Genomic DNA, 16488 nt, shown 5'->3' on the forward strand with positions numbered 1-16488 from the left:
ACTCTTAGAAAATAAAGTGGGAGGTACCCTTGCACACAGGAGACAGCTTCCTGAACATAACTCCAGTAGCACAGACACTGCGATCAACACCTAATAAACTGGACCATCTCAAACTGAGAAGCTTCTGTAAGGCAAAGGAAACTGTTGACAAGACCAAACCTCAGTCCACAGACTGGGTAAAGACCTTCACCAACACCACATCTGACAGAGGGCTGATCTCCAAGGTATACAAAGTACTCAAGAAATAGTCACTAAAACCCAAAAAGTTGGGTACAGAACTTAACAGAGAATTCTCAATACAGGAATCCAAAATGGCTGAAAGACACTTAAGAAAGTGCTCAACATCCTTAGTCAGAAAAATGCAAAGCAAAACAACTCTGTGATACCATCTTACTCATGCCAGAATGGATAAAATTAGAAATACCCAGGTGAGGAGGTAAGAAAAACTGAGGATTAAACATAACCAGAATGTACCTTATACATGGATGAAATTGTCAAAGCAAATGCTCAATAAAAAGTTAATTTTCTAGTTCATGGGAAATGATATAATCTCAAAAATTGCAAAAATCACTAAAAGTTATTTTAAAGGTTTATTTTTTTCATTGTTCAAATACAGATGTATTTGAATGTTTTCTCTGTCTCGCCCAGTCCCACTGCACTGGTTCTCTCCCACCTGCTAGTCTCCACAGATGCCTATTAAATAAGCACCCTGAGGCTTAATATGAATTATAATTGTTTGACCAATGGCTCAGACATATTACTAACTAGTTCTCACTTTTAAATTAACCCATTTCTATTATTTGATATCTTACCTTGAGGCTCATGGCTTGTTACCTCACATCTTGCTTCCCCAGTGACTATAGTGTCTCCTCAACTCCATGTTCTTTCTCTCTGAAATCTTTGCTTGGATTTCCTGCTTGGCTCTATTCTGCCTGGCTATTGGTCAAAACAGCTTTATTCATCAACCAATAAAGCAGCACATATTCAAAGCATACAGAAGGACATTCCACATAAAAACATTTCTATTATGCTTTTTACATTTCATTTTTTAATACCTCTTGTACTCTTTTGTTCAAACCTCGTAGCATTGAGATTTGTGTTTGCTTGTTCTAAAAACTTTCAGCTCCAAATCTGAGACATGCAAGGTAATAGAAAAATAAAAATAAGTCACCATCTGAACATTTTTCCTTGATTCACACTAATACCTGTACTCTAATTCTCTGTCTGTCTTTTTTCTCTCTCTCTCACTCTCTCTCTCTGTCTCTCTGTCTCTCTGTCTCTCTCTCTCTCTCTGTGTTTAAGTGGGTGACCCTTTAAAATAAACTGGTAAGCGCAATTTTGTCCCTTCTACCTGTAGTGTAGTACTACAGGACCTTACCATCCAGGATGTAATATATGACTTCTGATTGTCATACACTTGTGGCTTTCAATGAGAACTAGTTTTGTGACTTGAAGAATATACAAAGACATTGGTGAGCTATAGGAAAACAAATATGAATCATTATGGCTGACTCAATGTTTTAAATTTAGCTAGAGAAAGGTCAGTTCCCACATTTGATTTATGAATCTCTGGAGTCATCAGGGAATATCATTTGTGAGTGATGGGAGCTTCATTCTCTGCCTACCTTGCTTAAGTTAGCTGCATTTGTTTTAAACAGTGGAAGATAATGTTCTTAATATTTAGACAGTAGTTAGCTTTTAGCACTCCTGTTTTGAATGTCTCTTTTCCCCTCTTTTTTGTATTTAGGAAAAGGCAGATAGAAGCTATCCATATAACTTCTAAAAAAGGAGTTTTCCCAGAGCCTTTCTGAAGAAAATTAGCTTTCACTATATGGAAGTTTAAAATAAAAAGCAAACAGAATTTAAATTTCTAAAATAATGTCTTCATTTGAAAATAAATTATATACATACAACTTTATTGTTTTCATTTTCAATCAGTTTATATCGATGAATCAAGTTCCTCTTATTGCTTGAGTAGGTGCCATCTGCTCATCTGTAACTGAGCCAGATTTTACATTGGAGGCTGATTTTGTATTTGATTCTAATACATGAAACATGTACCTTCATAAGCAATGAAACTCTGAAAGATTTTAATACTTTCCTAAAACATAAATTTACTAATTAGTATCAACATATATATTTTTAATAGGTTTCTATGTAACCTATCCTAAAGATATCAGCTATCCATTGACATAGTATATATACACATATGGATATATATATATGTATATATATATATATATGCATATATGCATACACATCTCTCACTCTCTCTTTCTCTCTCTCTCTTTCTCTGTGATTTGTATTCTTAGAGTTGTCACAAAATTATACCAGCTAAGTCTGTAATTCAACTGACGTTTTGTTGTGACTGCAAAGGTGCTTGGCAAGTCTCCCCATGTGCCTTTGGTCACCTATAATTGTGCTAGCTGACCATGATGATCTTAGGGATGCTTTCTTGTATGTCTGGGATCTTGTTGGGAATGATGTACTGATGCATTTCTGATCCATGTGTCTAGTCTAATCCTCTGGCAAGTTGCCCAGGATAAGGCATAGAAAGAACACTGATAGTGCCAGTCAGCATAGAACATATACTGCACCCTGCACCCTTGAGACCCAGACTTAGCTATAAGAAGTACGGTTTTTCCTCCCGCCGCCAGTCTTGTTCCGCCACGCCAGCTCCAATTAACACACTGAGACTATGTATTAGATATTATGCTGTTGGCCAGTTACTTGTTTCTTATAGGCTAGCTCTGTCTTAAGTATTAACCCATTTCTATGTATTTCCACATGGTCTCCTTACCGGGGAATTGGGCAGACATCTGGTCTCCCTGGTCTCTCCATCCTGACCCCTCCTCCCTACTTCCTCTTTCCTCCTTGTCTCCTAGTCCTGCCTATCTAGCTTTCCTATTGGCCAACAGTGCTTTATTCATTAACCAGTATGAGAAACATTTACAGAATGACATCTCCCATCACTTAGCCTGAGCAAAATTACAGGTTTTGTTCTTTACTTTTTCTTCTTCTTTCCTTTTGCTTATTTAATTATCTATTTATTTTGCTAAGCAGTCCTGAAGGTTTGATGAGATAGGGTCCCAGGCATATATCCTTTCATGTAATCAATCTACATTTTAAGCTAAATATGAAAATGTGACCAGAACTCAGTCTTACACATCTAGACCAGATTCTTCTTCTAACAATTCATTCTACCTACCATTACCATGATCCTGAATGTGTATTAGGAGACAATTGTTTTATAGTATGTTTTGATCATGGTTTCTGGGTAGATTGTGGCAGTAGCCTTGTGTCAATTTACCAAATTATTTAGTAGTTCTTCTCCATTCAGTGTTAATGATAGATTGTAAAACAATTTATGTGACTGGAAATTTCTTTTGCTTTCAAATGCTGTCACTATAACGAGGTGTATTATGTAGTTTATTATTTTCAAATATAACATATCACTCCAGTTATTGGGATCTTAACTTGTCTTAACAACCTGTATCCTAAGAGGTTATTATCATTTGTTATAATCATAGGTTATTTTTGAAAATAAAATTATGAAGAATGATATACACTTCAAGGTGTGTTTTTACCCCACATTGCTGCATTACCTTAGTGGAAGGCTGGGAAAAAAAAAAAAAAAAAGCTCCTGAGTCACAGCAGCTCCAGACAGCTCTGTTTTTGTTCCAAGATTTCTTGTCACCAGTCACTAAAATCATTCTTGCCAAAATTTGATTTGAAAAAGTAACATATTTTGAATATGACATATGTTTGAAATTAACAGGAAATGCAGCCAAGGTTTGGAAATTAACAAGGAAAAGTTAATTCTGAAAATATTTGAGAGCCAAAAAGTGTTTGAATTAAAAATTTAGGGTATTTCATTCCTTACAAAATTCAACAATGTTTTATAAGCCCTAGAAAGAATCATTATTTGCTCTGTCTATATAGCAAGCATTAAATAGTTTTTGTAATAATTTAACATATACAGTAAGTATAACTTATATGCAATCATTTTTAGATGAGCTGAAAAATCCTGTTTTCATTATTTCTAAAATAAGTTATGTGTTTATGTTTTCCAATATGCAAATGAGATATAGAATTGATCTGTTGCTTTCAGGATAGATAAACACAATTGAAGGGACCAGAGCAAAATCCAATGTGACAACTTTATAAACATATAATGATTTCTTCATAAATTTGAAACAGTCTTTTTATCCCTAATTGTCCTGTAATTTCAGAAATTCTTTATGTCAAGGCTGAGCTCATTCACTAGCCAGCTCTGTACAAGGCAGAGTCCAGAGTTGTAGATGCATAAATAGATCTAAGGAGGCTTCAAATCTCTTTGAGGAGAACAGGGTCTCCTAAGTGGAAGTCTTTTTCCTATCAGGGACCTTTATATAGGAACAGAACATCTTTTAGGGGTTTATGGATGTATGAAGAAATATCCAGGCCATTCCCAAATGAAGATGTGGTTCACTCCTCTATGGGAAAAAAATAAAGATCTATTGAGGCGCTTATTGTGAGCAGAGAGAACACAGTATAAAAAGAATAATTTTATTTTGGATACTCATTATGGCCAATGAATTGATAAGACAATTCTCAAGGAAAGAAATGCAAATGGTCAGTAAATATTTTGAAAAGTATTCAATACCCTTTGCCATCAGTGCCATCAATTAAACTTCTTTGAGATTCTTATACCATTCATGATGGCTCTCATCAATAAACAAACAACATATACAGAATGAAATTATGGTATTCCTAGAAAATGGATGAACCTAGACATTAAAATTTATTAAGTGAAATCCAGCAAATTTATTAAGAAAAATATGCCATATTTCTCCTCATGTGCAGGGTCTAGATTTAACTTATAATATATTTTTATAGTATCTATAATATATAAAAGATTAAAGTTTATCTAATATTCCCTGAATTACAAAACAATTTTGTATCAATAGTGCTTTATATTTAATGGCAGTTTTGACATTATTTTCTTACTTAATCACCATAAGAGTTCTGACAGATAAGTGGGGCTCTTAGTTCTCCTTTATATTAGAAGAAACATGAGAGTTAAGAGGCCTGTTATGATTCTCTAGAGTCAGGATTCTCTGGAGTCATAAATTATAGAACTTACAGAATGATTCTCTCTCTCTCTCTCTCTACACACACACACACACACACACACACACACACACACACACACACACATTATGAATTTATTGAAAGGACTTACAGGCTGTGGTCCAACTAATCAAACAGTTGCTAGCTATGAGTGGAGGGTCCAAGAATCTAGTAGTTCACTCTCAAAATGTTTGGTTTCTTAGCTGTTTTTTGTATATCCTGGATCCTCAAAAGTAAACTCCAATGGATGTTCCAGCAAGATGAGGACAAACAAGCAAAGAATTAACCTTTCCTTCTTCAAACCTGCTTAATATACACTTCCAGCAGAAGATGTGGCCCAGTTTAAAGGGGTGCCTTATCACATCAAGATCTGTCTTTCAGCCTGAAGATCCAAATCAAAGGCATGCTGTTTTCTTGCCTCAAGATCCAGATCACAGTTGTACCCTCCCTTTCTGGATTGGATTATAGTTCATTCTAAATATAGTCAAGTTGACAAGCAACAATAGCTATCACAGCTGTTGAATACTAAACAATGAGTATTAATTGGTCCAACATACAATTCCCATGCAAAGTTAACTATGATAACTTTCTAGGGAGGTGGGAAGCTTCTGTGGTCATTATCTCCTCTTCACTGTTCTCCATAATTAACATTTTATACAGGTTTTCCGGGCATCTTAAATTCCCTTATCTGTAAACAAGCTATCTCAAGACTCCCTTTGCTTGTGGCTAAGAACCTCTTTCCTGGGATTGGTTTGTTATAACTTCCCATTCCCCTTAGTCACAGAATAGGGTAATTCTAAGAAATGCATCAAGATATCTCTTGCACTGCAGATATACTCTTCCTTGGAGTGGAGTACTAGTTCAATTTCTAATTGGTAGTTTGGGTCAATTGCTCCTGCTAATATTGTAAATCCTTCCTTAATTTGTGGATTCAAGAATATGACATGATCAAAGCCAAATGGAAACCTTAGCAGCTAGTTTAATACAATGATCATGCCTTGTGGTGGAGGTACTACTGTTTTCAGAGCCAGGTTGTATAGATCAGCAGAGCTTATGCTTCTTATGGCTATGGGAGCAAGAAGCAATGACTTTGCTTGAAGGTCAGTAAGGGAGATGATGAGTCACCATTCCCATTTCTTGTTTTTATGCGTACACATAATTTTATTAGTGCACATGGATTTTCTTATGACATTTCTTAGCTGTCTATAATGTCCTTTTGTCATATTCATCTCTCCATTATTTTCTTTTTCCACTCTCATTACTTTGCATCCAGTTTTTCTCCCCAATTAATCCTTCTCATGTATTTATGTCTTCTACTCCCCTCCCACCACGACCCAGTAGATCACATTGGTGTTACTTACATGAACATGAGTTACAAGCTATTTACAGTAATGTGATTACCTTAACAGTGGCTCTACAATTGAAAAAAAAATCTTTCTGATACTCAATAATATTAACTGCATATAAACACCTAGGGATGGGTGAAACCTCATGAACTCTTTCCTTCTACATGACAGACTGTTGATGGACCAAATCTTGTGTATGTAATCAGAAGCTACTCTGAATTCCAGAGTAAAATGGCTATGCCATTACTAAGAGCTGGCTTTCTACACTGTTTTCCTATTTCTTCTGGCTCTTAAATTCACTTAACCCTTTCAGTAATGTTCCCTGAACCTTAGCCATAGGGAATTGATATAGATGTCACATTTATGACATAGTATTTGATTGTCATGAATTCTCACCACTTTGGTCAGTTATGAGTCTTGTCGGTTACTGTTGATCACTATAAGCAATGTAAAAGGAAGTGTATTAGACCAAAGGAGACAGGAATAACAATTTTTGAGTACAAATATAGTTGTTTAGGAGGCATTTAGACAGAAGAATCAGTTCCAGTTAATAAAATAAAATCAATAGCTTCTATACATGGCCCTGTAACATTCTGAGCCAATTCTTCTGCCCAAGTTTTACAGTACCAAATGTGGATTCCTTCCTATGCTGTGGGCCTCAAATCCAATGAGACAGAAGCTGGTTACTATCAAAAGAGGCTTTCAATTATAGCACCAGTGGGCACATCCTTCCTGACATGACAGCAGTGTTAGATAGAGCTTCCATATTATGCTATTATTTTTAATAGTGAACACATCTGATCTTGGAGGTCAGTATTGTAACACACAGATTACCAACCTGGGTAAGACAACTAATGATTTTTCTGTGCTCAAAAGGTTATTAATATACTTTTATTCAGATATCCTATAATATATATGATTTGCAAGTGCAAATTTAGTTTCCTTTACATATATAGCTGCACAATCTTTGTGCTGCTTTTTAAAAATAATTATTATTCTGACACTATAGAGAATCAGTTGGCCATAAACATGATGGAGATTTATTTACTTTGAATTTTATATCTTTGATCTGTATGTCTACTTGAAAAACTATAAATTATTGTTTTGTTGTTAGTATTGAATCTGAGAAGTGGGAGTTCTCTATTTTTGCTCTGCTTAAAGATTACTTTGGTTAACATGAACCATTTGCTATTACATATTGATTTTAAAAGAAATGTCCATTTCTATGGATAAAATTGTTGACTTTTCATGATATGACAAAATACCTGACAAGAAAGGACTTCAGGGAGATACTCCAGCCCATCATGGTTGGGAAGAGTGGGGAGCTACTCATCATATTGGTACTGTAGTCAGAAATTAGATAGAGAACAAGTAGTGTGGCAGTCTATAAAACATCAAGGCCCAGCCCTAGTAACCCACTTTCTCTACCATGGTTCTACATTGTAAAAGGTTCATACCCTTCTCCAAAAGCATAGACAGCTGTTTGTAAAATGTTCCATTCAAGGCAAAACATTTCACCTCAATGCTCATAGGCCTATTTATCTCTCATGATACCGAATATATTTATTCCAGTTTCTAAATTGCCATGGTCTTTAGCAGTTACAATCATGTTCAAATGGCCTAAGTGTTTCCTGAGACTCAAATCTCTTAAATGTGAAGTCCTGTAAAGTAAAAATACAACTTTCATACTCCAAACAAATAATGGCAGAAGGGAGGGTGTATTATAGCATGCAAAAGTTACACTATAGCATGACCTTATTCTTGCAGGGAAAACATTAAATCCTTCAGCTTCACTTCTAGCATCCATTGCTCATAATGTGATCAAGTCAGATCAAGGTCCCAGGAGACTTGCCCTTTCATATTTTCTGCCAATATCACTCATATTTTTCCTTGGGTTGGCTGCACTACTAGAGTGTAGCATTATTTGTCTATCTTTGGTGTTGCTTGGCCTCATCAGCTCTCTGGAAGTATGGAACAAGAAAGCATGACTATTTCATGTTGGGATTTTTATACCATCAAAGTCAGTACCATGCAAATAGCAGTGCCAAATTCTGCTGACATCCTATGATGGAGTTCAACCCTTTGGATCAGCATGGCAGTTAACTTTGTGTGTTCAGTTGGGGTTTATTTTCAGAAGTAAGGATTCCCTACAGTTGTAGATTAGACTCATTCCCTTTGAATGAATTTGAATTTTCATCAGGGTAACATAAGTTCTAATGGGCCTTAATAATAAAAGTTCAGTGTCAGATACTGGGTTAAATGCTGAAAGATCAAAAAGATAAAGGAGCAACCTTATCTCCTTAATTTCCAAGCCACATAAAGAGACTGAACTTCTGTTTCCTAGTGCCCATTTTACTCTCCACCAGCTATCTCATTAGCTGTCTATGAGTACAGACTTCCAGATCTCTGTGGTTAGCTAGTGGCCTCTGATCTTCAGGAAAGCTTTATTTATACAAATCAGATATCACCACACACCAGGTGTAATCTTTTTGGGACCAGTAGGTCTTGACATTGGGTCACTTTGCCTACTATCATCATACTGAGCTATAGGATTGTCTGTGGTAACTAAAACCTCTTTACCATTTTCAGCACACAATTTGGAAACAGTATGAAATTTGTTTGAGCCCCCTTTTATAATCCAAACATTTTAATTGTCCCTTTGTCTGACCTTTTGTATCTTTTCATTGTGGATCTGAATTAGAGTGGACAGCATTAAACAAAACAACAAACTGAACGTTATCATGCCTTAGAATTTTCTTTACCAAACATATTGTTACTTATGTATAAATTTGATGTCACATACATTCTTAGGACTTACATATAATACAGACAGATTCACAACAAGAACACAACCAGAGTGACCTACAGGCTTGTTTCTTATAGAATCTTTATTACCTATTAAATCTCATGAATTGGAATTATACTATTTATACACATTTCTGTAGGCATTCTCGTTTTCTATAATGCCTCTAGAATGTCCCATTAAGCTCTGATCACAGTACTTTAGGATTTTTAAAGTCAGTAACTAAAAATTCTTCCACAGTCCTTTTATAATGCAGTTCCCAAAGTCTATAATATTATAAAACATCAAGTCTTGGAGGTATATCTCAGTAGTTAAGAGCACTGCCTGCATTTATAGAGGAACCATGTGTAATTACCAGCACCCACCAATAGCTCCTAACATCTGTAACTCCACTCCTAGGAGATCAAACACCTACTGCTGGCTTTCTTGTGTTACAGACTCTCACATAGTACACAAACATAAAAAGAAAGCACAAATACACATGAAATAAATAAAATATAAACAAGTACATCAGAAAAAAAAAACACCAAGGATACTCCTTAATTTCTTCAGCCAAGATCTACTTCCTAAAGGCTCTATAGCCATCTCAAACAGTGCTACCAGCTGCATTCCAAGTGTTCCAACAATGACTTTATAGGGCCATTTTACAGTCACACCACATCAGTGAATATTATTACCTTAACAATTGGAAGTCTTTCAGTACATGAGCTTACTATTTCCTTTACTTATTTATATCTTTAATCTCTTCATCAATATTACTTCTGTAATTTTCTTAAATGTATTATTAGTAGTTAATGCTTTTATGACATTACAAGTGCAATAAAGTGTTTCTTGATCATTCATTATTGTCTATCCATTCCTAACTGATTATAGGCTATTGTTTCAGAACTCTGGATCTTCATGAATGCTACTACCACTATGATAGATTTTCATATTCATTTATTGTGGAATTTTTACATGCTTTCTTGTTCATTGTTACTCCTTAGAATTCAGTTATTTTCTAATGAGATGGAGAAATGGAGTATATTTTGATGGGACAACTGTAATCGGTATATATTATTTTATAAACAAATAATACAGTTTTAATAAAAGGGAGAAAGTGGCTATAATAAGTAATATCTGAATTCCAGAAATGACTTGAGGTCTAATTTGAGTATTTATTTTTTTATTAAGATTTTAATGTAGATGTAAATAAATTCTTTTTAAAAATTTAAAGTTTCCATTTATTTTTAGAATAAAGATTTAGTGCACAAGTACAGCCCAAAGCCAACAGAAAAATAGTTTTGCCCTGTCATTTCCTCAGGAAAACACTGCAGCTACTTAGAAAAGGCCAAAAGGAAAAAAAAAAAAAACAAAAAAACCTCTTTTATAGGATTTTCACAGAAGGACATGTTAACTATGTACAGCGATTTGATGTGCAAGAGTGCAATAAATATGTATATATACATTCCTATGTGTGCTAGGTATTGTAGAGTATCCATAGTGGATCAAGCTGGAACTACAAATGAGAAGAGGCTATAGCAGTGAATAGGAAAATGAGGGTTACAATGGTTTGATACCAATAGAATAATAAATGTCTGGTTATTGAATTATTTTTAACTTTGGGGCAAACTAAAATAGTTGTTTTAAAATAAATATATTTAAGGGATGCTTGCTATGATACTTGTTAAATGTCAGATTTTTTTGTGTGTGTTTTTGGGTTTTTTTTTTTTTTTTTTGATAAACAGCACTGACCTGATTATATGGTGCTAATAACACAGCCCACATTATTCTGGAATTCCTCTACATAGCCAGTTGCAGCAATGTGTCATCTTTGTAAGCATTGTGAGATGCGCCTTAGTGATTTGAAACATCAACATGCCCATAAACTCATGGGAGATGTCATTCTGTAAATATGTTTCTCGTATTGGTTAATGAATACAACACTATTGGCCAATAGGAAAGCAAGATTGGCAGGGCTAGGAGACAAGGAGGATTCAGGGAGAGGTAGGTGTTTCAAGATGTAGAACCCCCAGGGTAGAATACCAGGCCTTCTCTCTGGTAAGATAAGACCATGTGGAAATACTTAGATTAATAGAAATGGGTTAATATTTAAGACAGAGCTAACAGCATTATATCAAATACAGTGTCTTTGTGTGTTATTTGGGGCTGGTGTGGCTGAGGGACCAGGCTGGCAGGAAAACTTACTCTTAATAATAACCTACACCTCTATGTGCCTACATCAGTTACTTGTGGTTCCTTTGAAGTATAAAAGATATGAGCAACTGATGACTTCAGAGAAGACACAGAGATAGCAGAAACTTTATGATCATCTAACTTAAACCAGTGCTGCCTAGCTGCATTTTTTTTTCAGTTTGCCAAGCTGTGACTATTTATTAACTGACCAGATTACAAAAATACCACAGGCAGCCCCTTAGTTCATCTGTCTAATAAGCCTGTTTATCTGGTCTTCCCTGTTGCCAGCATTGTCACCTTCCACAAAGTGAGTGGTCTTTTTCTTTATCCCGCCCCATGAAGAAGACAGATTGAAAGGCCACAGGAAGTTGTTGGCTTCCTTGAAGCATTTCCCCACTGTGTAGATCTCATGGATCAGATCCTCCATGCAGATAATGCCGTATTTACCAAGAGATGGAGCAATCAAGGAATTGTCCATCAAGGCAATTCTCTTCTTATTGGTTTTGCCATAGCCATAGCTTGTAGATGAGCTTGTTTACTGACTTTAGGTTGGGTACCCCCATGTAATGTATGGTTCCAGGATCCTCAGCATGTTAATTGAAGCCTTGTTGAGCTTAACAAAGGTGACACTGAAGATCCTGATGAAGATGGAGCAGCTGCAACAACTTGCGGACCTTTGGGCTCATCATTGATACTTCGATTCCGATGATGAATGCCAGCTTGGGTTCTGCAGGCACGTAGAAGTTACCGGCTTTCCTTGCCATCCTAGCCATGCGAATCTCCCTCAGGTACATCTACCTGTATTCCTTGTGATGATGCTTTGCCTTTTCATAGATGAGCTTCCTCTTTGCCTTCCGGAGTATCTTCAGTGCAAACTTTTCCCAGAAGCGCTTCACCTTGAGCTCTGTGAAATTCCTTCGCTTTTTCTTAAGGGTCTCTGGCACAGCAGGAATCTTCTTTTTCTTCTCTAGCTTGGCCTCCATGGCTCCTTCCAGTGGGGGGTGGGGGGCGGGGAGAGAGAGGATGCCTAGCTGCATTTTTACAATAGGCAGTGTAGTGACCTCCATCCAGCCCTCTGCAGTGGTTTGAAACAGAAAACAAGTTATATTTCTTCAAATTGTTTTTTTTTTTTTTTGGACCAATCACATGCTGTGACAAGTCAAGATTTTCTAACGGGAAGTCCACAGATGTTTGCAGCTTCTGTTTCCACCTGCCAGGAAAATCATTTCAGGTGTACCAACAGCATAGGCAGCAATTTCTAAATCTCTATCTTTTTTAGAGAGTCCCGTTGAGCTCGGCAATGGCTGTAGTAAAATCTGCTGTTATCTGTGAGCTTTTCTTCTTTGGAAAATAATCTAAGGCAGTCCTGTAATGTGCATTTACTTGTGGATGCTAGCGGCAAAGATAAATACACGAAAGCCTCAAATGTCCCGGACTTTTTGTGACAGGTGAGGCACTGCACTGTGGATTTGAACTGACCCTGAAAAAGTACAATAATGGACTCATTGAGTGATTGTGTTTCTGCCAAGCAAGTTCCGCTATTTTAAAGTCATCGAGGTGATCGTTGTTCTCTTCCTTATGCCTCTTCTGATTGTCAGCCTTATTTAGATCCTCGTGGAGATCATCCATGAGGAACAGAAGCAGTTCCTGGGAATATTGCTGGCTGGATCCTGCAAACTGGTCGTTAATCATCCCAATGGTGACTTTAAAGTCTTTTGGATTGATGTATCTATACTGTCCTGTCCACAGGGCTTTCATGATTATACCAAATTCTTCTGCCACTTCACCCTTATGCCCTAACAGATTTGACCTGTTGATATTGTCCTGTTAGAAGTTCCCGTTGGAGTAATCAGCCAAATGTGGAGCATTACATAGGCACTGCAATATTGAGTTCATGTAACAAGTATTCCTCAAATTACGAAGTCTAGTAAGAGCTGGTCCAGATCCTCCAAAAACAGGATTAAGGTTCCGAATCTGAGAAACAGAAAGTCTCGAGATCTCAGCTTTTGGCTTGTTTTCCCTGTTGACTGTCTGGGTCACTGCTGGCCTCCTCTTCTCCTCTTCCTGCAGGGCTTAAGAGATGTCGGGGATGAGAAGGATCACTTCAGTTTGGATGGCTCTCTGTCGCACTCAGCAGGGATCTGGGGCTTGACTTTGTGAGTAGGAGGGGTAGAAGGAGGTGCAGAGGAAGGAGCCATTTCAGGTACATACCTATGAACTGTGTTGGTAGGTGAATGATAGTAAAGAAAGGTCCCAATGATTGGATCAAGAAACTTTCCCCGGCCTGAAGGCAGTCCTAGTACAATTCATCCCATTTCACTTTGAGCTTTTGCCAAAGGCTCTTGCTTGCACTCAGCTCTCCCAACACAGATGCAGGGGACACATCTTCCTGCCTTTTCTGCACTCCTGATGTGGGGCACCTTTTACCTTCCATAGACATCTTGGCATCAGAAGCCTCATGTTCACTCTTACTTGGTCTTTTGGTTCCTGTGGCTTCCTGGCCCCTGTCTGCTGGGGGCTCTTTGTCTTCCATCTTGGTCAGTTTGCTGTCTGTTTTCTCCAGTCTGTCCTTTGGTTGGTTCTCACTGATGTCATGTTCTTCTAAGTCCTTTGTCTTTCCAGCTTTGTGCTCTTGTTCTTCCATCCTCAGCTTTTCTTTCTGTTCTTTCTCCTGCTTGTTTTTCTCCACGAGAAGGGCAATTTCTTCATGAATACCAGCCTTTTCTTCATCTGTTAACATGGCAGTCAGAGGGGTAAATACTAGCTTGGTGGAACGATCAGGAAGAACTCTTCCACTCTGATTTGTATTTTCAGATTTTATTTTATGATCTTCAGGCAACTTCACTGCTGTTTTTTTCATACGATCAACCTGTGGAACAGTCTTTGTAGCAGGCACTGGCTGAATTATGGGTGAAGCGTGGGCTTTGGGAGGGGTACCTGGTGCAGCTAGAGCAGACAGGTTCAGTGGTCTCGTTTTTTTCATCTTGGTCAGTTTCTGCATTTTCATCTACTTCTATAGGTGGAGGAGGCATCTGGGCAGGAAGTTTGGGAGGAGCTGGTTCTTGCAGTGAAGTAAAATTCAATGAGACAGACACCTCTTCAGTTTTGCTTCGAGAGCGAGAGCGTGGAGTGACTTTAGCATTTGTTGTATACTGCGGATAGCAGTGAAGCCATTTTTTCATAGCCTCCCTCCAACACCAAAGGCTCATGGTGCAGTATGGTTTTACTTTCCCACTTGAAAAGTGCATCTTTTAGACTCTGAAGAGTGGTCACAAGTAGCAAATTCTTCACTGAACTAAACCAGTTGGGCAGTAACACATAGTCCACACTTACTCTCTTTTTCCAAGTGTCTTTAGAATAATATGAGAGGTTTGCTTCAATCCAACTAGCAGTGACTTCTGGACTGATAGCTTCTTCAGAAACACTGAGAGAATCTGACAATCCTGTTTTTTGAGCATCCATTATAATCAAACTGATGTTTTCACCCATCATCATTGATATAGTTCCTTTGCTGTGATTGCTTCTTTCTCTGCAGTTCCTCCTATTTCATTCTTCTCACCATTGATCCTTTGAGTTTTGCTTTTGGAATCCCATACATTCTCCAAAGAGCATTTGGCCACAGCACCACTGTCCTTTCTTCCTGCCTTTTCTGCTGTTGTAGCAGCTCTTCCTCTCGTCTGTCCTTTTCTTCAAGCTTTTCTGAAATTCAGCCTCTTCATATCTCAGTTTAAGGCTCTCAGAGAGTCAGCTTCTTCAACAGCTTTTTTTTTTTTCTTTTTTTGAGGTTTGCAGGTCCCCAGTATTGAATAATAGTAATCTTGTTGTTGCTTGAAATCAGGTTTTTTTTTTGATAAGATTATATAAACTGTCACATATTTCATATAAAGCACATAGGCCCTTTCCTCATCATGATCTAATCTGCATTCTTCTGCTGCCTTGAAGATTTTCTGAGCACTGTGTACATAATTCTCGGTGCTTGTTTTCTCAGGTTTAACTTCTGTCTTCTTATTGAGGTCTTTTAGTGAAGAGCTGAGGTATAGTTCTTTAGGTACTGAAGCTACAACAGGCATAATGAGTGATGCTCGCTTTCCTACTTCAACAATGGATGGTGTGGCTCATGAAAGTAGTTCTTTCCGCAATGCCTGCGCTCTGTTAACACCTGCCTTCTTGCCTGAAGCCCATCACCCACCACCTGAGAGAGAACCAGCCTTTGCTCTCAGACACAGGCCAGTGCTGTTCATCCCCTCTTCCTGATTTGCCTTGTGTTGTGCCTCTAGTCCAGTATTTATTTTCCATAAACACTTTAGCACTTACTAGTTCCATGGACACTGTGAGATGAAAATTTCTGGTGACAACAGAAGTAAATAATATTTCAATATAAAACTCTTAGAATATTCTCAAGAGAATAAGATTATAGCATTCATTCTCAGGAATCATTCAGAGGAAATAATTTTTCTTTTAAAAATTTAATAGCCATGACATTTTCAATAAAACTATGACCTTAGGAGATGTATTATAGTCCATTTCAAATGATCTAGTTGCTGCAAAGTAACAGATTATGCTCATTTATAAGATATATTTTATTTACATTGATCATGTATGATTGATATAAAGAGCTATCAGAAATGACTTTGACATTTTGGATGACAAATCACAAGAATGTGCCAAAAGTGTTTTATCATATGTCCAACAAATGTATGATAGAAATGACCTAAAATAACTTCAACCTTGGAGTTAAAATTCAAAATGCCACTCTCTATACATTCATGAATTTAATCAATAAACTTAGGTTATTTTCAAATGGTGACATTAACTTTTACCTCTGTGGTTGGCTTGAATCCAGTTTGCTGTAGATGATGAATTATATTTCTTTTCAATGAAGTAACTTTCAGTGTAGGGGATTGTGGGACCAATTCTAGTCCCTAGTGAGGTCTGTTTGTCTTTTTTTCCTTGAAATTTTATTCTTGAACATGATGGCAGTTCTAGAACTTTTCTGAAACACAACTCATTAACTCATCAATTTATCTGTCCACTCTGCTATCTTACTTAAAA

General features: G+C 37.0%; 1 pseudogene; it reads right to left on the reverse strand.

The window, feature by feature from the left end:
• Positions 1 to 11469: 11469 nt before the first annotated feature.
• Positions 11470 to 15568, reverse strand: LOC127224891 (ubiquitin carboxyl-terminal hydrolase 8-like; annotated as a pseudogene).
• Between the last annotated feature and the right edge of the window lie 920 nt (positions 15569 to 16488).

The sequence above is a fragment of the Phodopus roborovskii genome, unplaced genomic scaffold (assembly GCF_943737965.1).
Source record: "Phodopus roborovskii unplaced genomic scaffold, PHOROB, whole genome shotgun sequence".
Lineage (NCBI taxonomy): Eukaryota > Metazoa > Chordata > Mammalia > Rodentia > Cricetidae > Phodopus > Phodopus roborovskii.